The 19389-nt window shown below is 41.7% G+C and overlaps 1 long non-coding RNA gene across 1 annotated transcript in view; it reads left to right on the top strand.

Moving 5' to 3' along the window:
* LOC146439329 (uncharacterized) overlaps window positions 1-19389 on the top strand; it is a 58909-nt gene that overhangs the window by 2632 nt on the left and 36888 nt on the right. Inside the window, exons 2-4 of the long non-coding RNA XR_014850751.1 lie at window positions 4924-5074; window positions 8558-8589; window positions 8693-8785. This is a non-coding gene — a long non-coding RNA (uncharacterized LOC146439329). The remainder of the gene's footprint in view (window positions 1-4923; window positions 5075-8557; window positions 8590-8692; window positions 8786-19389) is intronic.

Below are 19389 nucleotides of genomic sequence, written 5' to 3'. Positions count from 1 at the left end.
CACCTGGGTAAATGACCTCTGTGAAATAATTTGCATGCCAAGAGGAGTAGTAGATTATATCAGATTTGACATAGTATATAATTTAAGATTTGCTGAGTCTGTATTCTTTTCTAGTGGGCAAAATAAATGTTACAAAAAGAAGGCTTTGTGCAAATGTGAGAATTGGAGATGAAAGTGAAACCAGAAACATTCTGACATTTCTTGTCATACTACTGCTCTGTGATTTCAGTACTGCTTTTAAAACCAATAGGGGATTGCTCATGTTAGGGTTGGGCTGATTTTGCTTTATCTTTTGGTAATTTTGCATTATTGAAAAGTAGTGTAGAACAGTAGTTGTACTCTAGCCTTTCAGATCAATTTATTCAATCACATTCTTCAAGTGCATAACCTAGAAGGAAGCTTTTACATGGCTTACCAGTCCTTAGTCCTTTTAAACACTGATTTATTGGAGAACCTATGTGTGCACTTAATTAAACACAGAGGTAGTTCCCTTTCAGTCATTAAGACTATTTGTGTACTGAACTTCATGGAAGTGTTCAGTCACTTACCTAGATCAGGAGCATAAACAGGAGCTCTTTGACATGGCAGCAAAGTACATTAATGCCAGCTCTAACCTTTCCTTAACTGTTTCACACCTTTATCCTGTTCATGCATGCTTTCTGCAGTCAGTAATTAGAGCCTCTACATGTTTGATCCTTTCTTGAGAAACTTCCTGGTCCCTTAGAGCATAGCAAAGTGGTATTTTGTCACTTGTTCCACCCATTTCTTCTTATTAAAAATAAAAATCTGATTTTTTTCCCAGTGTTCTTTGACCTTGGCAAAATTGCATGGTCGTGCTTCAAAGAAGAATGTGACTTTTGACTTGCTATTTCATCCCCTAAGTTTTGTCATTGGTTTTTATTTCACATATATACTGTGACAGAGGAATAGTAGGCTATTCCATCTTCTGTAAAGAATCAGCATCAAATAGGGATCAGATGTTTTCCAAAGCTTATGGTGTTGTGTCCCACAGACAAGTGTCCCCAGTCCTTTCCCATATGTTCCATACATTATTCACAGAATCACAGAAAAGTTTGGGCTGGAAGGGACCTTAAAGACCATCTCATTCCAGCCCCCTGCCATGGGCAGGGACACCTCCCATTAGACCTGGCTGCTCTGAGCCTCATACAGGCTGGCCTTGAACACTTCCAGGAAGCAGTGGGACACTGCAGCTGTCCCATGAGTTTCTTGCAGTGCTGACACACACATACTGCCCCAGCTGCTGCTGATGCTCTTGGCTACCAGAGAGCCCCTGGAATCAGTCATTTACTGTTAACTTTAGCTACTCTTCCCAACAGGGCTGGGGTTTCTGAGATCCAAGCAGGCCTAAAATCATTGCATCAAAGATGGCCAACCTTTAAATAGAGATAAATGATGCCACACTATCTCATGTTGCAATTGAAGGAAAGATGTTTTGCAATGCCCCAGATAAGTTTACATAGGCAAGGGTAATCCTTATGCTTTCTGACCATTATCTGTCTGACCGACCAATTTTTTAATCTTTTCTAATACTGACTTTTGACATAATTTCCCATGTTTTTACAAATTGTGATAGAAAGGAAGATGGCAGAGATGGTTTCACAGTATGCCAGAGCTCAGGCATCTGGGAAGAGCCCATCCAGGCACCAACTCTAGTTCCTGAGGCCAAGGTGACAAATCCTCCCTGAAGAGACAGGGAATTGCCTGTGTTGGAGCTCTTTCCCCAAAGCCACGTCCTAGACTCCAGAGAAACTCTCTTCCAAATCTTAGTTCAATTTCCAGAGCCTGTTCTTATTTGCAGGTTATTTTTCTTATGTGGTCAAAATGCATTTTTAATCTCACCCAGAAAAATTATTGAAGTGGGACTGTTTCCTAAGAAGGCAAAAAAGAGCCCTGAAGAAGGCTCAGCTGAAATCTAAATGGTTAACAGTGGGGTAAGTAAAAGGCATCCACCTGCATATTTGTATACTACATACAAACACAGTTTAGGATCAGAATCAAATCTTAAAGATCTAGCCCATTCCTTGAACATATTTACTCTGGTCATTTGATATTATTCTGAAAAGCTCACAGAATCACAAATCTCACTAGCATTTGCACAGTTGCCTGCAGGCTCTGTTCTGCAGGGCTTTTTTCCCCAGGATTTCCCATAACTCAAATGCCTCATTAGGTTACTGTTTGTCCTTTTCATGTAAGTTGAATGCAGACTTAAAAAATAAGAAATTGAATGCCTCAGGCCATTTGAGAGCTGTAATTATGTCCTACTTTCTTTGGAGGGATAGCAGCTCATACAGGAAACTTGATCCAAAGTTCAGAGAGGGTATTAGAAAGGCAGGGAATCTTGTTAGCCTTGTATGAGGGTGTAGATATGTGCAGGTGTGGATTAATCTATGGGTCAGTACCTTGCCCATGCACTGTCCATGTGTTGCAACCTTGATATAGAATTCTACTCTCCCTTAAATACAGCTGCTTGCAGAGTTACTGAAAAGACTTTAGGAATGAAATTGCAAGAGTAAATGTTGGTGTCACAAACTGTTCACTGACAAGGCTTTCAAGTCCACTAGAGTGATTTGAATGTCCAGTTTCTATTCCTTCTAACAGGAAGTATGTGTATACCCAAATGGCATTGAGAATCTTAGCCTCTGTATTCACATATAGCCTCTCTATTTGTGACAATATGCATTACAAATGCAGTCTTTCACACGTGCATGTTGCCAAGCTAAAATTTTCATGTTACGGTAGTGCTTCCTCCCGTAATTTTGATGTCTGTCTTATTTTGGGAGGGGGAAGGGCTGTGGTGTCAAACTAAATAGATGCATCTTGTTTACTGCCCCAAATATATCTTGTTTTCTATAGGAAGTGATTTTGTTTGCATGAACAGTAGAGGCAAGAGAACACGATATATCTTAGCCAGCCTCAGTAAATTTAGTGTTGTTGGTGTTTAAGTAGTAAAGGGAAAGAATACAGATGAAAATGAATGGAATAAAATATTGTTCAAGTTTTGCTGTATAAGCCTATAGCTCTGTAAAGGTCTCCATAAGTTACAAAGCTTTAAAGGAACATCAAGAACTACTGGAAAAACAGCTGAAAGGAATTCTGTAAATATGGATCAACTTGCAAAGAGACATCAGTATTACACAGTGACCAGCTTTCTTCATTATCCATTACCTAAATAATAGTATTGTCTTAAGATGATGAATCAGACTTTTTTTTTTTCCTTTTTTAAATGTACATAAACCACTCAGGCTGTCGTGTCAAAGCATCCCATTTTGCTGCTAGAAAAATTTGGAGTGTTTCTGGTGGTGCAGTGATTATGCAGTGCAAAAGAGGCTTCAGGCAGCTTCACTGGAGAATTTTGCTAGGAGACATACCAGTAGTATGGTAGAGCCTGGGTCAGCATCTGGGAAGTATATATAGGCTTCAAGAATTAAAAGCAGCAGGAAGAAACCAAAGCCTATTGTTTCTAGCTGTCTTGTTCCACTCTCCACAGTTTTAATACGATCTGAATGTAACACCCAGTGTGCACATCAGGCTGCCGTGCTTGGTGCTTCCTTCTCAGAAGTTCTATGAGGATGTTACAGCAGAGGGCAGTAGGATCCTACCTCTGCTTAAAGTTCTTTTGGATCACAAGCATGCAAGTATCTGTTTTCTCCCCACTCGTCTTTCCTTCTTAAACGATATTCAAGGACCATATAAAGCTTAGAGATGGGACCTGCCACAACTGTTGTCACTGTGTTTGTCACAGCAAATACAAGGTGTGTGTTTGTAGCTCCATTTATGGTCAGTGAACTGACTCTCAAGATTAGATGGATGCTGCAGAAAATCCAGGCCCAAGATGAAGGCAGCAACTGGGAAATTTTAATCTCAATTCAGAGTCCTCTAACAGTTGGTAGAAGGGAAATGATGTGACAAATTATACAGCTTATCATCAAGCATGTCTTCCTGATGGTTGCTGAAATATATTACTGTTCTGGAAGGCTGTTCCTTAATTTCCCAGTACAGTATCTAGGATCTGAAAACCAGAGACTTTAAAAGTGCATGCATTTAGGGAGGGGGGGGGAAGCCAATGCTGCAAAGTAGCCTCCACCTTAGAACCTTTCAGATCCACACAGCGTGATGATGTCAACAGTGCCAGGATTACCTTCCCTCTGCGCATCTCCTCGCTTTGATCTTCACTTCCCCTCAGCATCCTCTGCCAGTGCTCTGAAGCCACTGTAGCTCACTTGGGTTTGGTTGTCATTTTCTCCTGTTAATTCAAGTAAGTGTTCCAGTACTGTAAGCCATCTGAGTAGGTTTGGGATTTCCCTGCTATTCTGTTTTTATTTCCTGAAGGGGGACATGCCCGTACACCTTCTTCTCTGGCTCAGCAGACTTGTGTCTCAGCAGCAGGTGCAGTTGTCTCTGAGCATAATGCCAGTTCAGAGCAGAGATCAGCAGAGGCTTTGAACTTGCTCCCTCCTTTAATTGGAAGTAGCCCGGATCTGATGAGCTTCCAGACAACATTGCAAAGCTCAGCTTTCCCCCGCCCCCGGCTTCTCCAGGCGTGTGAGAGTGTAGGTGTGTGGGAAGGAGGGAGTTGTCATTGTGAAGAATTGTTCAGGAGAGTGGGGGATTACTCATTTCCTAGTTTACTGTGAGGATCTGCCTCATGCATTGCTACACCTAGGATGTATTTTTAACTCTTCTGTGGTAACTATAGCATACGTACAGATGGACTTACTGAAGGATAGATAAAACATACTACGAATTACACAGACTGTGCACAGGGATACTAGGAATGTGGTTGTCTGTAGAAGTACCTAGCTCTTGCAGTCACTCACATTTTTTAAATGGAGACAATACTAGATAGTCTGGTTTCTTTTTTGTCTTTTTTTCCTTTCTTTGTTTGCCTCTATGCTTGTAAAGGATAGGTTGAAATCAGGACTCACGTAGCAGAGATATTCACAAAGTGGGTTGCTTCTGAGGCCAGACCAGTTCCATCTGTAAAGGACAAAGGCTGCTCACTGCATGGTTGTTCAGAGCTATTCAAGGATGGAAAACGCAAGGAATCATAGAGGTGAGCTGCAGCTTCCGAAGATCCCTTCTATCTTGTTCTGGTGCTTCTCTTTCCCTGTTACTCAGATTAAGTCCATGCCAGGTGAAGTCCCATTTTGGGCAGAGAACTGTCTTGTAGGATAAGCAGCAGGAGGGGGAGACAGGGTAATGACTTAGTAAAGTGTATTGCTTTAGTGATGTCTGCAGTTTGTCATATTAACTCTAGCATTCATTACTACAGCTCCATGTTCAAATGACCCCTCTGTGCCATGTGGCAGTGCTGAAGGGAATCAGGGAATTCTTGAATGTTTGCCTGCTTCTCTGAGAGTTGAGCCCAGGATGCTCTGATACAGGAAATATCCACTAAGTACTGGGTGGAGAACACACATCTCTTCGGGCTATCTATGCTTTCAAAGCTAAATATCCCTACAAAAATTCTTTTTAGAAACTGGTTTCACTCTGCCTGGCTATAAAGATTATTTTTTTAGAAACTATATAAAAAAAAGAGGTACTCAAAATTGACCACACAATGATTGAGATGATTGTAACATAGGTGCTTAGTTAATGATTGTTCCCCTAAAATATAATCAGGTGGACAGATAAGCACGTATTGAAAATATATTTAAGTCCAAATTTCAGTACTTATACCTGAAGTAACAGCAAAAGATGTAAAACAAATCTGTGCAGTTTTACTAAGTCCTTTCTGCCTTGTCAGTGTGATTTTTAGTGTGAATACCTGCTCTGGTTCTGTTCATGTCTTTTTATGGGAGACCAGAACCACTGAAACTCTGCAGGGAAAAGCTAAACCACATTATTCTTATCTAATTCAGAGCCTTGCATATGTTGCGTGGTACCAGTGAGGTAACTCCTTTTCCATCAAGTCATGCTGCAGTGGTAACTTGTTTGTTTAATTATGTGCTGTTTATTAACTGAAAAAGGTGAAAACAATCAGCTGTTCAGGGAACAGGAGCAAAATTACTACAGCAAAACAGCTGAAAATTTTCAAGCAAACAGGTTTGGTGTTGGAAATTGTATTTCACATACACAGGCATATTCTGTTTAAAATTTCCAGGAAAGTTTTTGAACCTTTTTTAAATTTATCAAGCTAAAAGCCTCTTGTTCCAATTATAATTTTAGATGTTGCATACAATCTAAGTTGGTACAAAGCACTTTGAATAGCTATTTAGGTATTTTATTTTGCAATTTTTTTGGTATTTTTAATTATACAGTAAACTTGAATGTTTTGACATCTTCCAGAGAGGACAGAAAATCTTTTGAAGTTTGTGTTGACTGAGGTTGGTCAGTATCTTATGCAGATGTGAGATCAGCACCCTACATAGTTGGGTGGAGGAGTTAGATTGCAGGAGTAAGGAGAAAATAGATGAATAAATATTCACATTGAAGCTGCACAGCCTGTCTCTTTTAGCCTTGGTTAGGCTTTAATGGATGGCTCTTTGAATGTGCCTGCCTCTTGCTGCATCTGAACCAGAGGAGTGTTGCAAATGTTAAAATTCCTAGTGTAGGGTCTTACAGCTTCATCATCATTGGACTTCGCCACGTTGTGGAAGTTTTGGGTTTTGATCAACTGGTACTGGTACAGAAATTTGAGGAAAGATTCAAAAAGGTTTCAAAAAAGACATCATTGATCCAAACACAGGGAAAAGCAGATTAGAGCACCCAACTATTGAGGACCAAGGTAATTGGCTCTGTTTTATGTGCTTAGACTACAGTAACCTAGAGGAAATAATCCTGTTGCTATAAAAGAAGTGCTACATTACTTGATAGCTCTGGTTTTCAGTGTCTGAGATCCATAGTCAGCCCTCTTCAAAGTGGTAGGTGATGAAAAAGGAAGAGGAGAGCAGGAGTGGTTAGCTGGTTCCTCCTAGTGGGCATGAATTGAGAGGAATTTGGGCACTGTCACTCTTGGAGGACTAAACTGCTAAGTAAACTGTGTGTCCTAGTTCATTCTCTGGTCTGCTCCTAGCAGAATGCTGAAATGTTACTGGCTGGATTTGTGATGGCACAATTGTGGCAGTGCCCATAAGGAAAGATATTGAGACAGTAATTTGTCACACTGGTCACTTGAATATCCTTAATAAGAAGCTTCTAGCACATGATTGAGAGAGAAGAAAGTAGCAATACAATTGCTTCTTTATATTCAGCTGATGTTTCCCAAATTAAGTAGTAAATTGCTAAGACTATACCATGAGCTAAGCTTCCTTGGAGTAGCACCCTCTGCTATCTCAGAGTAGTTATGATTCTCACTATTACATGAATACACAGATGTGCTGAGGATCAGGGTGTGCACACACACAGCAAGAGGGACCACCTGATGGTAAGAGATTCAACCTAAAATGGAGTGGCCAATTCCACAGAGGGCTGTGCAGCCCTTCAGAGGAACCTTGACAGGTTGGAGAGATGGGAAGAGAAGAACAGTCTGAGACTCAGCAAAGGGAAGTCCAGGGTGCTGTACCTGGGGAACAATATCCCCATGGACCAGCACAGGCTGAGGGCTAACCTGCTGGAAAGCAGCTCTGTGGAGAAGGACCTGGGGGTCCTGGTAGACAACAAGCTATCCACGAGCCAGCAGTGTGCCCTGTGGCCAAGAAGGCAGCAGGAGCCTGGGGTGCTTTAGGAAGAGCATTGCCAGCAGGTCGAGGGAGGTGATCCTGCCCTCTACTCAGCCCCAGTGAGGCACATCTGGAGTGCTGTGTCCAGTTCTGGGCTCCTCAGCACAAGAGACATGGAGCCCCTGGAGCAGCTCCAGTGGAGGGTAACAGAGATGATGAAGAGACTGGGGCATCTCTGTTTCCAGGAATGGCTGAGAGAGCTGGGCCTGTTCAGGCTTGAGAAGACACGACTGAGAGGAAACCTCATCAATGAGTTTCTGAAGAGAGGGTGCCAGGAGGATGGAGCCAGGCTCTTTGTGGTGCTGAGCAATAGGACAGGAGGCAATGGGCAGAAACTGTAACATTCACCTGAACATGAGGAAGAATTTCTTAATTTCTTTACTGTGGGGGTGACTGAGCACTGGAACAGATTGCCCAGAGAGATTCTGGAGAAATTGAAGAGTTCTTGCAATGTGCTCTAGGATGACTATGCTTGAGCAGGGAGGTTGAACTGCTGTGGTCCCTTCCAACCTTACCCATTCTGTGATTTTGATTCTGTAATTGGGAAGACAGATGAAGGGAAGCATTGCAGTATGCTTGAGTCATGTATTATCTCACTGGCATTTGCTTAACAGGCCTTATTCTCAAATACAGTTTTTGCTTTGCCCTGCTTTCAAATTCTTTTAAAAAATCCTTTTAGAAAAAAATTAGGCAGAGGTTAATAGTAGCTTTACTTTGAAATCTGCTTATGCTTTACATAACATAAAAGCCTGCCTGTCTAGGTTGGATGTCTGCTCAGTTCTGTGCCACTTTGTATGAGCATAACAAGTAAGACTCAGTTTTAAACAACAGAAGGTCAACTGAATTCTAGTTAATCCATTTCTTTCAATTTGCAGAAAGAGGGAGAGAATAAGATGATACTCAAATGGTAAACTTCTCATGTAAATTCAGAGTTCAAACAGAGGAAAAATTAGCCTATTCATCCACAGTCTCGACTTTGGGATCAAGTACAGCCTCTTCCTATTCCAAAGGAGAGAGTTTGCCTCATTGGGAACACCACTGTGGCCAGCAGACAGCATCTAGCAGATCTTGTAGCAGCTACAAGGAACACTTCGTCTCTTCAAGTAAGTGCAACCAGCCATGACGGTCTGTATAGATGGTTCCTGGGTTTTTTTCACACAGCCTTTCTTTCTTTCATGGGAAAACTTTCCTGGATGGAGGCTTGCATTGTAGCTGAAAACTAGTCAGTCTGGGTTTTGCCAGCAGACCATTCTGCTGGCTGACTCAAGTGTTGCACCTGCTACTGAGGTAAAACATTCTACTCCCCTCAGATCAAATGGGGTGCCAAGCAAACATGGCCATAGAGGTTTTGGTTACACAACTGTCTCTTTTAGAGCCAGCCTGAATCACTTGGCACTGAACCACATCATGTATATATGTTTGCAGCCCAAAATATATTAGCTTGCATAGCTGCCAAACTGCATGACACAGTCATACCTAGCGAGCTCCCTGCTTTCACTTCTAGTTCATTTCATTATTGTTGCTTTTCAGATTTGTCTCCAAGTTTAGAGGAGTATCTGTAGCTTTGTTTCCTAAAGGGAAAATGCTAGGCTAAATGCTTCTCTCTCAAGAAGGGTGTAAAGCATCACTGAGTCAAAAGCTTTCTACCCTTTCTATTCAATAGACTTCAGGTGAAGTCCTAAATCTGCTTGTATTCTACTTTCTTTCTACTTTAACCACAATTATGACACTTCCTTTGTAATATTTCTTGGCCCTTGGTAGAAATTGAGAAAAGTTCCCCTTTAATACCAAATATGACTGTCATTAGTGTTCCAAGGACTGTCTTCCATACCACCGAGGGAGGATGCTGAGAAAGATGCTTGGAGACATCCCCCTCTTTTCATATTTCAAATTCATATTTATTCTACTTTGTTTACAGTGTTTTGGGATATCTTAGTTTCCATGACCTGGCTCATATCTAAGACATTTTGAACTGATTTTGAGAGGAAGCTGTGTATAAATTATCTTCTATAATCTAATCCTATATGTGTTGCTTCTTTTTTGGTTGCTGGTGGTATGTCTAAAATTAAACAAACAGCAGCAGTACCAGCAACTGAAATTAAGCAAAGATTTGTGCTTTAGAGACCTAGGCAGTAGATTACTCTCACTTTTCTTATCCTCTGTATGCCCATAGATTTTTCTTCACCTCTCAGAATTTGTTCCTTTTCATTTTATTGGCAATAGATGCTGCCATAACAGCCACAGAGCAGAGCTCAGCAATTTTTCAAGGATGCTTTGCTATACTGCATTTTCTGTCCCAAGATGGAAGTCAAATATGTTGGCAGAAATTTAGCAGAACCCAAGAGACACTTCCTCATGAAGAAATTGGATGCAGCCACACGGTTGAGCAAAGGTTGTGACACAGCTTTAAGTTAGGTGATCAGTGGGCACCAGGAGCCATCCCTTTCATTGAGGTTTCCCTAGGTGCTACAGTTCCCAGTTCCCTGCACGTGATTCAGTATTTGTCCATGTGAGATGTTTGGTGTCTCAGTGTGGTGGGATGGCCATGGCTGGCAGCCAAACCCCATCAGTTGCTCGCTCTCCTCCTTAACAGGAAGGGGAGAGAGAATAGGAAGATCAGGAATGAGAAAGCTTTTGTGTTGAAATGAGGACAGCAAGATCACTTTCAGTCAACATCATGGGCAAATCTGGCTAGACTTGAGGAAAATTTACTTAATAGATTGCCAATTATTTATGTAATTGATTATTTGGGTATTGAAAGGCAAAAAGACAAACACTGAAACACTTGGAGAAAGCATCTTTCCTTCCCTCTTTCCAAGGCTCAGTTTTTCTCCTTCATCCTGATTCCTCTCTCCATCCTTGTTATCACCACAGGTCACGTGCAATCGGTCCCTTGAGCACAGCAAAGGGGACAGGGCTGATGGTCCATATGGGGTAGTTCATCCCTGCTGCTCCCTTCTGGTCATGCCCCTCCACTCTGGCGTGGGTCCTACCCAGCTGCAGTGAATATCGTTTTTCCAAATCATCAACTGATACAGGATTCAGTATTCCAAACACCCAGGTCTCCTAGGAGTGGTGGCACTGGGCCCTGTGCTGAGTGCCACATGGAGCAGCAGCCTCAGGAGGAGCCATGAGGATGCTCAGTGGCTGAGGAGCCTGCACTGGCCCTGGTCTCAGTGTCCAGGGATGAGTGTGAAGGTGCTCAGCACATTCCAGCATAAGGCTATCAATAATAAACCATTTTAAATATCTCAAAAGCAGTGCTGTGATGACAGCCCAAGTAATTAATTACATTACTTTTAATAGACCCTTCAAATAGTGCCAAGTCAGTGACATCTGCTGCAGTGTGGAAGTACCTTCAGGGAAGAACATTTTTGATATGGTGATACCTCAAAAGGTGGGCCATAGATAGGCTGAAAATGGCCATGCAGGGGTTAACATGTTTTAGCAGATTGTTAAGCTCTCCTGCTTGTTGCTCAGCCAAAAAAATGACCATTCACCCATTTACTGGTGGATGATTTAATTGCAACCTGCTTCTAAAAGCACATAACCTGTCTGCCTAAAATGCACTCTGCACTTCTTGGAGAGGGCCATGTTCTCTTGCACCTTATTTCTGTTTTTATCAGATTATTATTGGTCATTTTAGCATAGCTGTCTTTGACCCCTAATCCAGGAAAGGCCTTGCCCTCAGCCCATGCAAACAGGCTTGCCCCAGAGCAATTAAGAGCACTGATTAACAGCAGCAGAGTATGTGGAGCTGGAGTTTTCATACAAATGTCAATTCACTTGCTGCTCTGGTTCTCTTGGGGGAACAATGCAAACTGTGTTATTAAAATAGGGGTTGTTTATTGACCTTCTCTAATTTCTGTGTTCATAAAATAATCTTGTTTATTAACAAGTAATCTTTAGCTGAGATGCACTGTGTTCCCTGAAACATTTTGTGCAGAATTCATGGATCGAAGCTGGAGAAACTGAATACCAGAGAATTCATTTCAGAGGATATGATCTCATAATCTCACTATTTAATCTCTGGAGATAGAGAGATTTGGCTGGCAGCTGCAACCCTAGAGATAAGTGCATTTGAAGGAAATGGAACCTTTAAAAAAAATATATTTACTATATTGCATTTTTATGCTTGAGTCAAGTCTCAGGGTTAGTATTAAAGGCCAGGCTTGTTCTTGTTTTAGTGTTTGTACCTGGCCCACTCTTACTCAGTGGAGCTAATGTGGAAATAAATAGCAACCTAACTTTATGATCCTGCTCCAGTGAATCCCAAGAGGACTGGTAGAAATGCAGCTCCCTAGGGTCTCTTTCCAGGCCTTCATGGCTCTCTCTGCACCAAGAGCTCTGTGGTGCAGTGGCAGTGCAGGGCTGGTGGAGTTGGCTTCATTTCCCACAAAGTGGACTCGTACATCTGATGCTCTTTTCCTAGAGCCAGTCTGCAGCCCCTTCATCCTTTATTAGCCACGGTGAATCACTGATCTTCTGTGCTTCAGAAACTGAAAGAGGGAGAGCAACAGTGTCCTATGCCAGGTGGAAGTTTTTTATTGTTTAAAAACGTCACCATGTAGAAAACAGTGGAAAAGCTGTGTAAAAACAGCATGGAAGCAAGGGAGGACTATTCAGTGGATCTTTTATATCTCTGTGGCATGGAAATAGACAGCTGGCAGCTCTCTGTTCAGTGGCTGGAAATCTCCAAGGTAATTTCCAAGATTTGCTGATAGCTTACATGGAAATTGGACAAATAATTTTACAAAACAGTACTTCCCAGTTAATTCCTCTTCTCTGTATGCTGTTTCCTCAGTAAATGGCTGTTTTATTGCCAAGATTTACTTATTTGGCTGCATTGTTTGTACAATCTTCCTTTACACATTATTTGCCTACATTTCAGAGATTTCCAGAGGACTCATGATTTCCCCTGACATTAGCTAAACCTGCTGGAGATAAGTATCTGAAAAAGGAGGCTTGCTATGTTCCTTTAAAGCAGCAGGCAAAAACTCAGCCTGCAGCATTTAAATCCAGAGCCAAAGCTAGGTCACATCAGCTCTGATGCAGTTAAGCATTTAGGTAGGTGAGTAGGCAATGTCACTACTCTGATTCCTGGGGGCTGCTCTCATGTTTAAAGTTAGACATGTCTATCTGCTCTGCTGAGCTGCAGCCAGTGTCCCAGGAGCTCGGGTGGAATGAGCACTTGGATGCCAATGGGCCAATCCACCCCTTGTTCAGATCATCCTGTGCAGATCATCCTGTCACATGGTGAACTGGACCCCTCAGAGGAGCAGGAGTTCAAGCTTAATTCTGCTTCATTCACCCTAGGTGAAGGGAGCAGACAGAAACTCACATGAGAAGGGAAATAGCCTGCCTAGGAAATACAGGACATCCAGAGGAATTAAGAGTGAAGATCTGATAGTGAGGCCTTTGAGGAAGTGAGGCCCTTGTAAAAGGGCCTGAAAGCCTTGGGCTAGGCTTGTAGGTAGCAGTTTTGGGAAGAGACATCAGGGAGCAGTGTGAAAATGCGAGGTGCAGAGCATGGTGCTTTAGAAACTGTGGCTCATAGGGCCCACAAGGGGTGGGAGTTACATAATGCTGCTGATGCTGGTTTTCTTGTCAGGAAGGAGGAAAAGTCTTCAACCCACCTGAAGACAGATAGGGTAGGTTTTTTTCCTTTTTCTTGGACTTTGGTTCTGAAAGCTATAGAACATGAAGTCACCTCAGCTGGGTCATGACCCTGTGACGACTGACAGAATCTGATATAAATGAGCCTATGACTAAGGTGAAAAATCCCTTCCTTGAGGAAAACTTTTCTCTGTTCAGTGTAGTTTTAGTACCTTTGTAGTTGTAGTCACCTTGCTCTGCACTCACTGCTGTGTGAAGCAATCCCGCCACCTAACATATCCAAAGTTACAATAAGCCAGGTGGGAACAAAAGTATTTGTATGATGTGGTGAGGAAACAGCATTTAAAAAAACGTGAGCCACCTTGAAATGCTGATCCTCTGCTGAGGTGTTTTGCATGTTACAAATTGCAATTAGGTTTTCAAAACTTGGAGAAGAAAGAGCAGCACCAGAAGAACACTTGCAAGAAGGGCTGTGCCAGACACTGAATGTTTTCTCATTCACGGGCACACCATGAGTGAGAAATATTGCCTGAGATTACAGGATGAAATTCAATAGGTGTTAAAAAGGAAAAAAGAGATAATTTAGCCCCCTTTTTGATGAGCTTTTGCCTGCCTTCAAACTTTATCATGTGAGCCTAGTACTTTTCACATGCTGTAGCTGAAGTGCTGCAACTGTCAGCACAGATTAATGTGTGAAGAAGAACAAAGGTGAGCCACCTCATAACTGGGGGGAAGAGTTGGTGCATCTGTCAGAGATTAGCAAGGATTAAATTCTGACAGCAAATGCCAGAGAGAGAAGACTGGTAAGAGGAGTGTCTTCTCCTTTGCCTTCTGACTGATAGCCCACCAGGTTAACTGAAATGCTTGAAGGTTTTTGGTGGTGGTCATTAATTTGTTAAACCCAGTAAGTCCTTTCCCACCTGGTTGTAGAAGACTGGAAGAGGCAGAGCTCTGGTGTGAGTTGCAAGCATGATTTCAACGAGTGTTTCCATTTATCTTCACTTTGGCAGCTGTGGGCCAATGGGTTGTTCTGTAACTTATGTAATAGACTCAAGTATTAAAACCCTTTCTGAAAAAAATATCACCTAGTATGAAGTAGATTTTAGCAAAACTGCACAAGCTGGGTTTTGTAATGGCTTATTTCAATGCCCATTGGAATCCATAGAAACGTTTAAACTGATTTTGGTGACTACTGATGAGATGAAGTAGGCAGCTTCATTGAAAACCTGGAGGAGAATGGTGATGGTACTATATTAAGACTGTGAACAAAAACCATTTACTCTTGCTAGCATCACTAAATGGGGGAAGAGGGTTCTTTTTTTTGTTTTTTAGTCTTTTTTACCGTGAAAGAATATAAAGGTTAGGAAGAAAGAGGCCCTGGAGCAAAGAGAAATATGAGAATGAGTCAGAGCTTTCAGCAGGACCTGGCTCTGGCTGGGGTTTTCATCTTTGTGCTCAAAATGAATACAGCATACAGAAGAACTGATGAAATCAAACTTATATGCAAAGTAACTGAAGTGGGTGAATTTGATACATATGATGTCTTAATTTTTTGATCTGCAAAACAAAATGTGACAAACTTTCAAAGGAACGCAGTCATCCCTGTTTCAGTACTAAATGCTCTGTGGGAGGTGGAGCACAGATTAAATTGTAGTCTGTGGATGTCAAGGGTCCATTTTTGAGTGTGACAGTGAGAGCTGATAATGAGGTTAAACTCCACATGGAAAACAGGCAATTCAAGGGAGCTGAACTACAGAGCTGCTTTCTGCACCATGTTCTGTGCCCTGCTCAAAGGTCAGCTGGAACAGCAGACCTAGGAGAAAAGCAGTAAGTGAAAGCCAGTTTCTCTTTATCCTGACACAGAGTAAGAAAGGACACTTTGCCCTCTTCACCTCAGTTTTTCCACAGTGTCAACTGCTTTGGCAGGGGAGATACAGGTACATAGAAATCTGGTGTTTTGGGTTTTTTTGGTAACATTTACAATTTTATTGATGATTTTTGCTGATGTGGACTCCATGTGCAGTGAGCTCCACATCTTTCTAAGCCACAGTGAAGTCAGGAAGCTCTATACAAATGTGGAGGTATCCTAAGCAGAGATCTGTCACTATAGGGTTTTAAATGCTGCATGACATAAAGATTATTTGCTGAACAACAAGCAGTTTTGTGTTTCAACAATATCACAAAGACTTGAAAAAAACTGCTCCCAACTTTAATTGAAGAGATAATTGCTAAGCAGGAAAAAAATGGAACTACTGCTTTCCTTGTGTTTTACCATCTTAGTTGACACATCTCCAAAATCTGCTGATACAAAGATAAACCTGATTTTTTTGAGGAAGCCATAAGTAAATTCAAATCATCTACTTGCCTAGGCATTCCCACTCCACTCAAATTCCTTTCTAAAGTGATGAACATACAAGGAACTTGAATAGAGTGCGGAGGAATAAATGCTGCAATAATTTAAAAGGGGGAGGAAAACCCAAGAGGCATGCTGATCTGCTATTTTGAACTTATTGGTTAGATTTTTTTTTTTCTGAAGCTGTTGGATTGGTTTCCTCTGTCATTCCTTTCTCTGCCTGCTGGAGGATAAAATGAGCCCTGGTGAAAAGAGAAGTCTATGGCTTTAAATCCTCTTCTATGGATTGAAGTGGTTCTTCATTTCTGCTTGGACTTTATGCCAACCACCTCCCAGGAGAATTTCATTCATTAAAGAAAATACAGCTTTATTTCTCTGTTATATGCATATTGGGTAATGTTTGGTCCCAACTACTGTATAGCTCAATGAAGAAAAGTTTTGTTCTTCATTAACACCCACAACTTAATCAGTGTTTGTGGATATATCATGTTTTATTTCTTCTTTGGCTCTATTTTAGCCCACCCATATTAGATGAATGATTTTGAAATTTCCCTTCTTAAATTCTTGGTTTTCCACCAGGCATTGTGATGTATACATATGACAAAGTAGGGTGGAGTTGCCAGGCATAGTCTCATGGGACAAAAAAATCCAATTCCCTGTCTTTGTTAACGAGTATGATGTTTTTCAGACAGATCCCTAAGTGTTTTTTTCTAAATTTCTCCTTCAGTAATTTGTTCATACCAGAATCAATTCTGAGAGAGAGACAATTCCAGGTAGGTGTGGCCTATCTGCCATCAGTGGGCCAAGGCCACCCCACTCAAAAGTACACAACCCCACACCAGTTCTCGTATACTGTTCGACTTTCTTCCTCATTGTCTAGTCTAGAAAATACTTCCCAACAGCTCAAGGTCAAAAAGTGGAATGCAGTTCATAGGCAAGACCCAAACTGAGAGAAACTAATGGGTGTTTTATGCAGGAAATGTGAAATGCTGCCTGTTTCCCTCCCTAGCTAATTATCTCTGTAACCCCAGCTGTGTGATCCCTTGTAAGTGATATATATATATATATATATATATATATATATTTACCAGAAGTGATGAGATGTGACGTTTTGGGGGAATATAGCTAGGCAGGCTTCTAAGACCTATTTGAGTAGTGCAGACTAAAGCTGGCTCTCAAAATTCAGGTTAATCAGCTTTTTCATCTGCAGAAATTTGGGTTTGTGCTGAGGAAGGTTTGAAACATTGTTACATTAAGTCTAGGGCTCTAACAGTGCTGCTGAGCTGATAATCATGGAAACAAAAGATCTCAGCTTATCCAAAAAACCTAACACAGGACAAACAGCAAAAAGGGATGCTTCCCTAGCCTGGACCCCTCCTGGGAGGGAAGAGCATAGCTCTATTCCCAGTGGGTGCTTTGCCTGCAGAGCTGCTGGTAATAGATTATTGACTCACTGCCACTCGAAATATCTCCATGCTGATGTTGCCCAGAACCCAAAGTGTATTACCTCTGCATTAATTGAAATGTAGCTTTCAGCAGCCCTTATAAACGTGCTCGACTGTAGTGTGAAAGCATTTGTTTCCAGCAGAGATCCTGATAACTAGTGAGATTCAGGAGCGGTGACTGACCTTTGATCATCGGCTTTCAACTTGGCTTGCTGCCATGCTGGGAGGAGGAAGGAAAAGTTCTTCCTTATAAAAGCCAACTTCATTTCAGTGTCTCCTCTTAACATTTCGTTTGTTCAGCTAAAAACACACAGCTTTGAAACTCCCTTTGTACTGAATTTCCCAGCTCCTTTTCCCAATGATACTCACAACTCAAAAGTTATGTCTTCATTTTTAATCCATATGTGACTTAAATTTTGATGAATATTGCAGCTGCTGCATTTCCAAGTTTGCCTGTCTCCTAGCTTTCTCCTCATTTCACCTCAAAAACTGCCTTGAGATTTTCCTTAAGGCTGCCAAAGTCAACTTTACCTCTTCCTTTGAAGCTCCTTAGCCCCACGGCTTAGGGACAAAACCTGTTGTTGGATGCTGCCCAAGGGCAGCTCGTGCTGTGCTCCCCCAAGGGCTGGCACAGTAAGAGCCAGCAGCCCTGCAGGCTGCTGCGTGCTTTTGCAGTCCTTGGACTTCTGAGAGAACCAGGGCTCTCATGCCTGTAGCTCCTTCAGGATTCATTCCCGTTCATCCTCCCCTGGTGCTTTTTCTGATCGTTCTTCATGGCAGGAGGGTCAACTGACACCTGTTCAAATCTAGGTTTTAGATTGCTGTCTGCTATATGACCTGGTTCCTCCTGTGACTTTGGAGCAATTTGTGCAATCTGAGCTTGACTCCATGCGTTTCTCTGAAATTACTCTGATTTATCCTGATTACACAAAACCCCTGTAGCCCATGTCATTGGTAATGTAGTTCAGTACTAGTGGAACAGTAGCAGATAAGTATGTTTGGCTTCCACCACACCCAAAACCAATACAGAAAGGAAAATTTACTAACACCCACTAAGGCAAACTTAAAAAATGAAATGTAGAAAGGGGAGCACTTATTATTTAGAATAAATGCAATTTGAATACACAAAATTAATGCATCCCATGATCTGCAATGGCAGCTGCCCACTTTGAACTATTTTTTCTCATGGTGCACTGCACTGTTATGCTGCAGGTAAGTAACCACAACCTAAGGTCAATGGCCCGTTCAGGAGTATGCTAATTTCATACTAAGCCATTGTTAACAGGCAAGATTTAATGGAAGTGACTTTTGTTGCTATCTAGTCTCCTGAACAAATGTTAAATCATTTTGATTTGCCTTGCTAGAGGATCAGTTCAGTGTTTCTGGCACTTTTCTTGTTGGAAAATGCATCTCATCTTTCAGTACTAACAGGGATGCTGGCTGATGTTTCTGTTAGTCTCCTCCTCTGCTTTAGTTTCACATTTTCAGGTATTTGACAAGGTACATACAAGCAGATGTGCAGAAAAGAGGGGAAGGAGTGAGCAAGTTAGCTCTGGGATAAGTTTAGAAATGTAATCATTTTCCATTTTTGCAAATACTTTTGCTATCAGTGTTAATGGTATATATTGAACCTGCTTTGTGGTAACAGGTCAAAAGACACTTTGCATTTTTCCTGAGCCATGGATTCTTTGGAAACCTGTGTCTTCAATTAATTAATTATATACCACTGATATATAGCTTCCTAGAGAGCACCACATTTTGATCTGGTATGAACTGATATGATTCTATTGGCTTTACCACTGCTGCTTAATTTTTACAGTAGCATACCTAAGGGATATTTTGCATTGTACTTATGAGAAGAGGCTTGCAAAAATCACCTGCCTTGGAATCTACTGCCTTTGTGATCCCTCCCTTGGATTTTGCCACCTGCCTTGGCTTGTGGATCTGCTGAATGTGCATCAGGAAACATTAGGAAGAGCACCTACACCACATGCCTGTTATCTCTGAGAATTTATGTGCCACAGCAATAGCAACCAAACTGTGAACCCAGAGTGCCTCATTTTCAAAAAAAGAAAAATGTGAGGACGTTCAGATTCTGGACTTAGAAGCACTTAATAGGTCTGTGAGCCTGTCAGAATCTGACATATGGCGTGTTTGTGTATTCTGGTGGCTTCACATTTTAAATGTGGGCTCACACCAACTTTGCTCAGTAGCCCAGCAGGTTCCTTCATTGGGCTGAAACCCAGCCATGTGCCACTCTTACCAAAGTGGAGCTTCTGAGTGGAGCCTGGGG

The sequence above is a fragment of the Lichenostomus cassidix genome, chromosome 3 (assembly GCF_008360975.1).
Source record: "Lichenostomus cassidix isolate B80296 chromosome 3, HeHo_3.0, whole genome shotgun sequence".
NCBI lineage: Eukaryota > Metazoa > Chordata > Aves > Passeriformes > Meliphagidae > Lichenostomus > Lichenostomus cassidix.
This window is presented reverse-complemented; position numbering and strand designations above follow the sequence as displayed.